At 33.9% G+C, this 10,324-nt stretch overlaps 2 long non-coding RNA genes across 2 annotated transcripts; both read left to right on the top strand.

Moving 5' to 3' along the window:
- Positions 1-481: 481 nt before the first annotated feature.
- Positions 482-1,873, top strand: LOC112940166 (uncharacterized). Its single transcript, XR_003244101.2, has 2 exons — positions 482-666; positions 1,452-1,873. It is a non-coding gene; the product is annotated as an uncharacterized lncRNA (long non-coding RNA).
- Positions 1,874-8,188: 6,315 nt separating this feature from the next.
- LOC101263655 (uncharacterized) lies at positions 8,189-10,120 on the top strand. The gene is made up of 3 exons (XR_003244102.2): positions 8,189-9,190; positions 9,368-9,453; positions 9,616-10,120. It is a non-coding gene; the product is annotated as an uncharacterized lncRNA (long non-coding RNA).
- The last annotated feature ends 204 nt before the right edge of the window (positions 10,121-10,324 follow it).

Raw genomic sequence — 10,324 nt, 5'->3', positions numbered from 1 at the left:
TTATGGTATGATCGTATGATTATCTTAAGATTTTCTTTTTAATTTGTCTTTATTCATTATTTAATAATTATATTATATCTTTTATCTACCTTTTCATCATAGTTCTATCGACATTATTTATTAAAATAGTGTAGTATGATATGATATAACACAATGCATTACAATACAATATATAAAGAAATAATAGGTAACAATCATTAGAACAAAGTGTTAGGGTTGCAAGAACTTAATTAGTACCAGTGTTTAACAGTTTTAGCCACTTGTAATACTATTTTAGTTGTTAATCTAGTTTGTTTTTTTTGGTTAGAATGTTTAATCTAGGTGAAATCAAAATCTATATATTATCCCCACTTGGTAACTAATTAGCATGCCATTAATTGGGGAATCTCTACTAATTAAATAGGTGCTCATCACCCAGACTTGATCCTCCTCTTTAATCCTTAATAAAATTCAACTTGGTAAAACTAATTTAATTAAAGACAAGTTGTAAATTAATAGGGAGAATTATATTGAAAGAGAGGCCTATAAATTCATGGCCCTTCATGAAACAAAAATATCACACTTCAATAATAACACATAGTAATATTTCTTTCATAACACATAAAATTGTTGCCATGGCTCGCAATTATGCTTTCTATTTCACTTTTGCACTCTTGGTGATATCTGGTATCTTCTTCATTTTAATTTATTTATCTTATCTTATTGTTTTTTAAATGAGTATCTCTTTTATATACATTCAATAGCTTTTTAATTCAATAGTATATCGATCTAATGGAAAAATTAATAAGTAACATACTCAGTAATAATTTTAGTTCAAATATTTGTATTAATTAAGAAATTCTTTAAATACATATATAAAAATAATGGTATCCAATAACTGACACATGATATTGCTACCGTAAAACCTATTTAGAACTCATAAAGTTGAAAATGTTCACTTCACCTTATATTAACATTTCACATGATATATTTGTGGCACAATACTATAAAGATCTCTATGCAAGATTTTATTGCATATATTCAAACAACAATGATATCTAAAGTTGCTTAAAATTCTGAAAAAGATGTTGTTAAACTCGTCTTTTCAATTCTCTAAAAAGGCACTTCTTGACACATTACATTAAAAAATGAGCTTTAGCAGCGATTAATTAGCAATTATCATTAAATATGTATTTTTAGCGGCAATTAGCATACTTTGTATATGTCCCTAAAGGCTTTAACGACATTGGATCCGATGACACTTAACTAATGCCGATAAAGACTTTAGTACTCTTTATTAATGTGTCTATTTATTGGCGCTAAAAGTTGTTTTTGTTGTAATGACATGACATTTTTTTGCAAAATTCAAATCGGAACCACATATACAGATGCTATTAACTATTATACTCTATAATATATTGATTTTAACACTTAGATTTGTTTTTTGTTTTTTCTTTTTGTGTGGATTATAGTTTACTTGGCTCATTCACCAAAAGTGAAAATCCTTGCTGTGAGAGACTTGGCAGAACTCAAATCAAAACTAACTGGCCAAAGCTTGCAAGGTGGTTGTGGTGGATATTGTCGAGTGAATAGTGACTGCTATGATAGATATTGCAAATATTGTTACTACGATGTTATTCGTCATACCTATGGATGTGGCTAAAAAAATAATTGATGTATGACCAATATTATATACAATATGGTCAATTATTTGTGTTTTTCTTTTTTCTATTTGAACTTCCTTCGTTGAAAAATTAAATAAAAGGACTGATTGAGTTTTAGTTCTAGTTCTAGCTAAAAATGTAACGGCAAGATGGGTTCTGTTGCCCTACAAATGTTGTTGCAGTATTTGTACTTTCAAATTTTAATAAAACCTTATCATTTTGATTATCAAGATCTAGGCTGGGCTTATATAATATGTATCATGTACTTGTTCCCACATAAATGATACGACAAATTAATAAATTATACCAATACTTTTTAAAAAAAAAACTTACTTCATTATAAGATTATACGTATCAATTTCAAATTAGATTTGTATAAGCTAGGGTGATACTTTGGTTTGATGGCAGATATGACAGATAGGATATGAGTCAGTTAATCGTGGCATAGCTATATTATAGTCAAGATGTCCAATTGAATACAAAAAAAAATATTATATATATATATATATATATATATATATATATATATATATATAAAAGTAAAATAATTTACAAACTGATTAAATAACCTATCATGGATACCTTTAACATAACGAGATTTTGTATAGCCTTGTGATTTTTGACGCTCAAAAAGAGACCTAAGCTTTCTTTTCCTTTTTTTAACATACTTTGTAAAATAAAGAGAAAATGCATAAATAGCCCCTCAACTTATATTTGAAATTTTAAAGACACGCTATATTATACTAAGGTTCTATTATCAGTGGCGGAGCCAGAAATTTTTTAAAGAGTGTCCAAAATAGCAATTTGTTCTGTTAAGGATGTTCAAAATAGGTTATTTAATCATTTCGTATATCATTTTACTTGTATATGTGCTAATTTTTTTCCGACGAAGGGTGTCTAATGACATAATGTGGCTACGCCACTGCCTATTATCCCTGAGCTTATTTTTTATAGATATTTTTCTATTCTTTTTTTACGGCACTATCTTTTGGACCCAACGCTTGATTATTTTTTTCAAGCTAATATTATGTAAACTGAAAAGTGGCGAAAAATTATTTATAAAATACGTTTGTTTCTCGCCGGAGTTGAACTCTCCAATGACCTGAGAGAACTCGCATCTTCCCTTTCCGATCAGCCCACGGTACCATACAAACATTTGAGGTGGGTTTGGATCGGGTCTAACCTTGTAACACGACCTGATCTGATGGGCTTGTTATCCGGATCCAATTTCGTCTTCTGCAGTCCAAAACCTAGAGAAAAAAGTGAGGAACTCAAAGCTCGGTTGAGGAAACTAGACGAAGCGTCGGAGAAGAAGGCGTATGGTGAATTGGTGAAGGATATTACTCCTACGAAATCCATGGATGAACCTTTTTCCTGATAACTCCATTGATGGAGTTTGAATTATGGAAGTTTTACAGAGAAGAGGAAGAAGAAGTATATTCAAAGAGAAGAGTTTTTGTTACATTGAATCTGGACTACATTCTAACTATATTTATACAATTACTAATCTATTGATTTATTTGTAACTAACTAACTAACTCACACTAAACTTGTTTCTAACTAACTTTTAACAGATTCTTCACACCATAAGTTTGTTGATATCATTCACTGATCAACACCCCTCCTCAAACTTATGGTTGAAAGGCATTCTTCATTCCCAGTTTACTTAACAATACATCATGTTGTATCATTCCCAAACTTTTAGTAAGCAGATCAGCTAATTGCTCCTTGGTGTTTACATGTGTTGTCTTCAACATTCCTTGACAAATTCTTTCTCTAACAAAATGACAATCAATGTCAATATGCTTTGTTCTTTCATGAAATATTGGATTTGCAGCAATCTGAATAGCTGCTTTACTGTCACACACCATATTCACAGGAAGACTCACATTGATTCCTAATTCTTTATACAAACCTATCAGCCAAGTAACTTCAGCTGCACAAGCAGCCATGCTTCTAAACTCTGCCTCTGCTGAGCTTCTTGAAACTGTCTCTTGTTTCTTAGATTTCCAAGAGATTAATCCTTCTCCTAGCTTAACCAAATACCCTGTAACTGATCTTCTAGTCTCCATACATGCTCCCCAATCAGAGTCACAAAAAGCAGTAAGTTGTGTAGTATTGTCTGTTGGCATTAGCAATCCTAAACCGGGAGCTTCTTTGATATACCTAACCACTCTCAGTGCTGCCTCCATATGAGATTCCTTAGGACAATGCATGAACTGACTTAAAACTTGAGTAGAGAAAGCTAAGTCTGGTCTTGTCATGGTGAGATAAAGAAGCCTACCTACAAGTCTTTGATACTTTGTAGGATCTGTAAGAACTCTGTCACTCTTGATACATTCATTAGAAACCTGTTCATCATATTGAAGAGAGGTGAGCTTTTTGTTGACTTCTAGTGGTGTGCCAGCAAGTTTAGCTCCTCCTAGTCCAGAATCTGAGATCAATTCAAGTGCATACTTCCTTTGTGTCATCAAGATACCTTCACTAGATCTAGAGAACTCAATTCCTAGAAAAAACATTAGTTCCCCTAAATCCTTCATTTTGAACTTCATTTGAATTTCCTGTCTAGTATCATTCAAAAATTGATGATTACTTCCTGTGATCAGTAGATCATCAACATATACCAACACAATCACAATATCACCATCAACATCCTTTGTAAATAATGAGTAATCATAGTGACTTTGTTTGAATCCCATTTGTACTAATGCCTCAGTTAATTTGACATTCCACTGCCTTGGCGCTTGTTTTAAACCATACAAAGATTTGTTTAATTTGCAGACCTTCTTACACTCCCCCTGTCTAGCAAAACCAAGAGGAATATCCATATATACTTCTTCTAGTAAATCACCATTCAGAAAGGCATTATGGACATCCATTTGATAGATATACCAGCCTTTAGAAGCAGCAAGAGTTACAACAGCTCTGACTGTCACCATTTTAGCCACAGGACTGAAGGTTTCTCCATAATCAACCCCTTCCTTCTGATTATAACCCTTGGCAACAAGTCGAGCCTTGAATCTCTCCACTTCTCCAGAGGCTAAAAAATTGATTTTATATACCCACCTACAGCCAATAGACTTCTTACCAGGTGGTAAATCAACAATAGTCCAAGTCTGATTACTCTCCAATGCAGCTATTTCAAGTTCCATTGCTTTCGCCCAGTCAGGATCAGAGGCAACTTCTTTAAAAGAAGTAGGTTCACTTACAGCTGAATAAGCTTGTAACACTTGTTGATAGCCAGATGACAAGTTGGAGTAAGTAATATGATTGGATAGAGGATAGGAACACCTAGTATTCATAGTATGTGTCACAAAATCCTGTAGCCATAATGGAGGCCTACTTGTTCTACCGGATCTTCTTAGAGGTACAACTGAAAGAGGAGAAGAAGATCTAGAGGAAGAAGTAACATTGTCTGAAGGAGGAGTTGCAGTTATATGTGTTGATAAGGAAACATCATCAGGTGGTAACATGTCAAGAACTGGAAACATTGGGTTGGAGGAAGTTTGGATATGTTTGAAGGGAAATATATGTTCCTGAAATACTACATTTCTATTCACAAAGAAAGAATGATTGTGTAAATCATATAGTAAATAACCCTTCTGTGTGGAAGAATACCCCATAAACACTGCAGGAATAGCTTTGGATGAAAATTTGTCCTGCACATTTGGACAAGCAGCATAACAAAGGCAACCAAATACTTTGATGTGAGTAAGTGATGGAGAATGGATATAGAGTTTCTCAAAAGAAGACTTGTAGGCTAGAAGCCTAGATGGAAGTCTGTTCAGAATATACACAGCAGTCATGACACATTCACCCCAAAATCTGAGAGGTATAGATGCTTGAAACCTGAGAGCTCTGGCCACAGCTAGAATAGTTCTGTGTTTTCTTTCAGCTATCCCATTTTGCTGAGGTGTATAAACACATGTACTCTGGTGAAGAATTCCCAACTCGCTTAATAAACTTTGAACAGCAGTACTGAAGAACTCACATCCATTATCAGTTCTCAATATTTTAACCTTAGTGGAATACACATTCTGAACTTGAAGAAGAAAATGTTTCAGCACTACAACTGTATCAGCTTTAGAAGTAACTAAGTATATCCAAGTGTATCGACTAAAATCATCCACAATTGTAACAAAGTATCTTTTATTGTTATGAGTTGGTACCCTATAGGGACCCCAAACATCACAATGTAGTAATTCAAACACATTCTTAGACATATGAGAGCTGACAGGAAAAGGAAGTTTTGTATGTTTAGCTAGAGGACATACAGTACAATGTGAATGACTAGTGCTTCTGAGATTCTTAAGAGATTCATGCTTCCTTATAATATCAATAGGAGCATGACCTAAACGTTTGTGCCAAACATCAAGACCAACAGATTGAGACACAGAATTAACAACAGTTTTATTGAACTTGGACTGATCAAGACCTCTATTACTATTGACCAGCTCCTTTGGAATAGAATGGCTTGGTCCTTCCTGAAGTATGTAGAGTCCATTTTCTTATTTACCCATCCCCTTCACCTGACCAGTGGAGAGGTCCTGAAATATACAAAAATCAGGAAAGAAGCCAACCATACAATGTAACTCTTTAGTGATCTTGGATACTGACAGTAGATTAAACTTGAAGTCAGGCAAGAACAATACATTGGATATAGAATGATTGTCTAACACACTGGTTGTTCCAACATGAGACACAGGAATCACTTTACCATCAGGTAGATGAACACTACTATCTGTATGAGTATGCACTTGCTTAGCATTAATAAGAGTTTGCAACTTAGAAGTGATATGATGAGTGGCTCCAGTGTCAATTATCCACCTATTACCTTCATATGCACATAGAAATGCTTTAAGAGAACTACCTGCATCATTAACAGCAGCTACATTGACTGAAGACTGAGCTGTAGAATCATGACCATGAGTAGTTAACATCTTCAAAATTTGCTTATACTGATCTGGAGTAAAGAAGGCTCCTGATTGTGAATTTGCATTTGTAACTCCTGCACTTTGAGTAGTACTTCCTCTAACTTCAGAATCATTTGAATATACATGTTCAGCTTGGTTTGCAAACACTCCAGACTTAAGAGGTTTTCTTTTAGACTTAAAATCAGCAGGGTAACCAACAATTTTGTAGCACTGATCCTTTATGTGACCTCTGCAACCACAATGTTCACACTGCAAGAGAAATTTCTTACTCTTGTTACCAAAAGATGAAGAACTTGCACCACCACTATAACCTTCACTTTGTGAACTATATCCATGTGTAGCATTGCCTGAATAGGAATTGCTTGTAGAACCTGAATACAAGCTGCCTGTAGAACTTTTAGATGTACTTGCTCCATTTCTGTTAGAGTACAATGTTGTTCCTTCGATTACACCAGATGAGCTAGAACCTACACTCAGATTTCTTTGAATTTCCTGATCAACTAAGAGTGCATAAGCTTTATTAAGTGTAGGATTAGGGCTCATCATTAGAATCTGACTTCTAGGTTGAGAATAGGACTCATTTAATCCCATCAGAAACTGCAATAATCTCTGATATTTACAATGCTCTCCAAATTTCTTAGACTCAGGACAAGGACAACTAGGACATGGCATTAGAGAGTCATACTCATCCCAAAGATCCCTTAACCTAGAATGATAGTCAGCAATAGACAAAGTGCCTTGAATCAGAGTGTGAATTTCTCTATGTAAGTGAAAAATCCTAGATCCATTAACAGTATCAAAGCGTTCCTTCAAATCCATCCATACTTTCCTTGCATCTGATGCATATACGGCAGAACTAATCAAACCAGGTCTGACAGCATTCATTATCCAGCTTAGTACTACTGCATTACATTTCTCCCACAAATCATGTAATTCAGGTTCAAATCTAGATTTAGGAAATCTTCCATCAACAAATCCTAACTTGCTTCCACCTATCAGCCCAATTCTGAAGGATCTACTCCATAAGGCATAATTTTCAGAACCAGTGAGCTGTAAGGAAATTAAAGAATTACCTGCAGTATCAGTATGTTGAAGATAGAGTGGATGATTATGATCAATTGCTGGGAATGAAGCTGTATTTGTAGTACCACTACCAGCTCCACCATTACCGGCTATTTCTCTTTCACTTGAGCTATTAACTGCCATTTTTTTTTTACCAAAAAACGACTTTGAATGTTGTTCTTCTTCGAAATCACCTGGATCTGTTGGTGAATCTAAACATCTGAAGTTGATTTTAGCAGAAGCTAGCTACGATCATAGCTTTGATACCATGATAACTCCATTGATGGAGTTTGAATTATGGAAGTTTTACAGAGAAAAGGAAGAAGAAGTATATTCAAAGAGAAGAGTTTTTGTTACATTGAATCTGGACTACATTCTAATTATATTTATACAATTACTAATCTATTGATTTATTTGTAACTAACTAACTAACTCACACTAAACTTGTTTCTAACTAACTTTTAACAGATTCTTCACACCATAAGTTTGTTGATATCATTCACTGATCAACATTTCCTCTTATAAACATCAAATGGGCTTTGGTGAGTCTCTCTCTTTTCCATCTATTGCCATTATTGAAGTTGTATTTTCTACTTCCAATTTTATTGACATGGTATTGGAATGAAATCATATAACCCCAATTAGTATGAATTAAGGGCATAGTTGATTGATATTGATTGGAATTAGAATTGAAATTTTATTTAAATAGAAGTGAGTTCATAAAGCTAATATTTTGGAAAAATTTGAACTTTCTTATTCAGCAACCTTACTCCTTGAATGATGTTCAGTTTCCTCCACTCCTAAAGCTAAGTAATGAGCGAGAAAAACGAATGCTAAAAGAAACTACTTACGTAGTAATAGTAAGTAGTAGCGAGAAAATGAAAGGTATAATTGCATCAGTCCTTCCAATCAAGCAAGCGACCAATCATTGCCATAAAAGCAAGTTGTATAGACTGTAGACTTGCAGGATCAGGTGATATATATATATATATATATATATATATATATATATGTTTGTGTGAACACAATTTTGATATAACAAGGTTTGAAAATGTTCCAGTAATAAAATATGTTATCCTGTTCATTAGGGTTCTTCTAAAGCTTAAATTCCATTCATTTCTAATTTATGTATTCGACAATTTTTGATTTCACATTCTTCCTGAACAACTGGGTGCCTGTGGACTTGACCTATTTTCCTTTAGCTGAATGTTAGACACAATAGGGGCTTTGGTGAAAAAGTCCTTTAAACAAATTTGATGAGTTCTTTTTAAAACTTGTTTTTTTTTTGCTTTTTGCCTATTGCTTCTGTTTTTCTGTTTGTACGCATGTACATATTTGTTGTGGAAGCAAGTGTTTTCTTTTGTTTTCTCATCTTGCTTCTTTGAGTAGTGCAGCAATTCTGGGGAGAAGTTCCAGTACCGACTGATATTTCATGAGTTGATTGAACAATAAAATCAAACCCATTAAGCTGCATCCGTATGAAGATATATCACTTGATTTGCTAGTATCAACTGTGAGGTTGATACAGTTGCTGCGTCCTGATTTGACCATGTGAGTGAGAGAGTTAGGAATGATCTACTATCGCTAACTTGTATATCTCTGGTCTTCACCAGTTTTTTTTTTTCATTTTCGCTCCGCTTCCGCTTGTTCAGGTTAAGCGTGCGCTGTCAGGTAGCTAAGAATTTGATTTGCAGTTTAATTTTTAGTAGTTCTGGTCCTTTGTTGCAGGCTTACATGTTGGTATAGCAATGTTCACTGGCTATCTGATGGGATATTTTGCATTCAGGGCCTTATTTTATCATAGTCCAGCAATGGTAAGTTCTTAATTTGATTTCCTCGTGATTCTATTCGATACAACATCTATACATGGAGCAACAACAACTATATAACCGACCTCTTCTCCTTTGCTTTTGTCTACTGTATCTACTTCCTCTGGTTCACTACTCTGTATTGAAGTTTCGTTACCCTTTCTTCAGAGCGCTGCTGGAGGCATTCTTGGATTGGTCATTATCATGCTTGTCGAGACACTTCGAGTCTAGATAAAAAACCTGCTAGAAAATCTACTTCGTTCACAACAACGCAGAAGAAGAATCAGTAGGTTGATTCTTTCTATGTTTCGTTAGAATAGGAATAAATATTTTGATATTGAGCATCTTATTTATTTCTCCTCCTGTAAATTTTTATGCTGTAAAAATATGTGTTCTTTGATTGGTATAGCTCACCATAGGTTCATTATAAGAGAACTATTGCTCTGGCAATGCAACATTATTTCTAATGGGGAAGTTTGTCTTTGGCACTTGCAATACAAGTTAATTTTATTGTTTTCACAGAAGACCATGGGTTTGTTTAGTACTCTCCGCTCACTTTTATCTGTTTACTATTAAAAATAAATGTTCGCTTTTACTTGTTCGAAAATTAAGATATAATTTGTCACTTAGTTTCTCCTTCCTCTATTTCAGATTTACTGAATTTTTTAGGCTTTTTCATTGTTCAAAAATAATTGAATAGTTCCCAGTTCAAGAATTTTATCCATACTTGTTCTTTCATTTATTGAAGTCTACTTATATAAAATTGTATTTATGATTTCATAAAAAAAGGGAATAGTTAAAATTATAGTTAAACGTATGCCCTTGAATGTTTTTCTGAATATGTGTGCACTGCTTCACAAGTTCACTTAAAAGGAAG

The sequence above is a fragment of the Solanum lycopersicum genome, chromosome 10 (assembly GCF_036512215.1).
Source record: "Solanum lycopersicum chromosome 10, SLM_r2.1".
Lineage (NCBI taxonomy): Eukaryota > Viridiplantae > Streptophyta > Magnoliopsida > Solanales > Solanaceae > Solanum > Solanum lycopersicum.
This window is presented reverse-complemented; position numbering and strand designations above follow the sequence as displayed.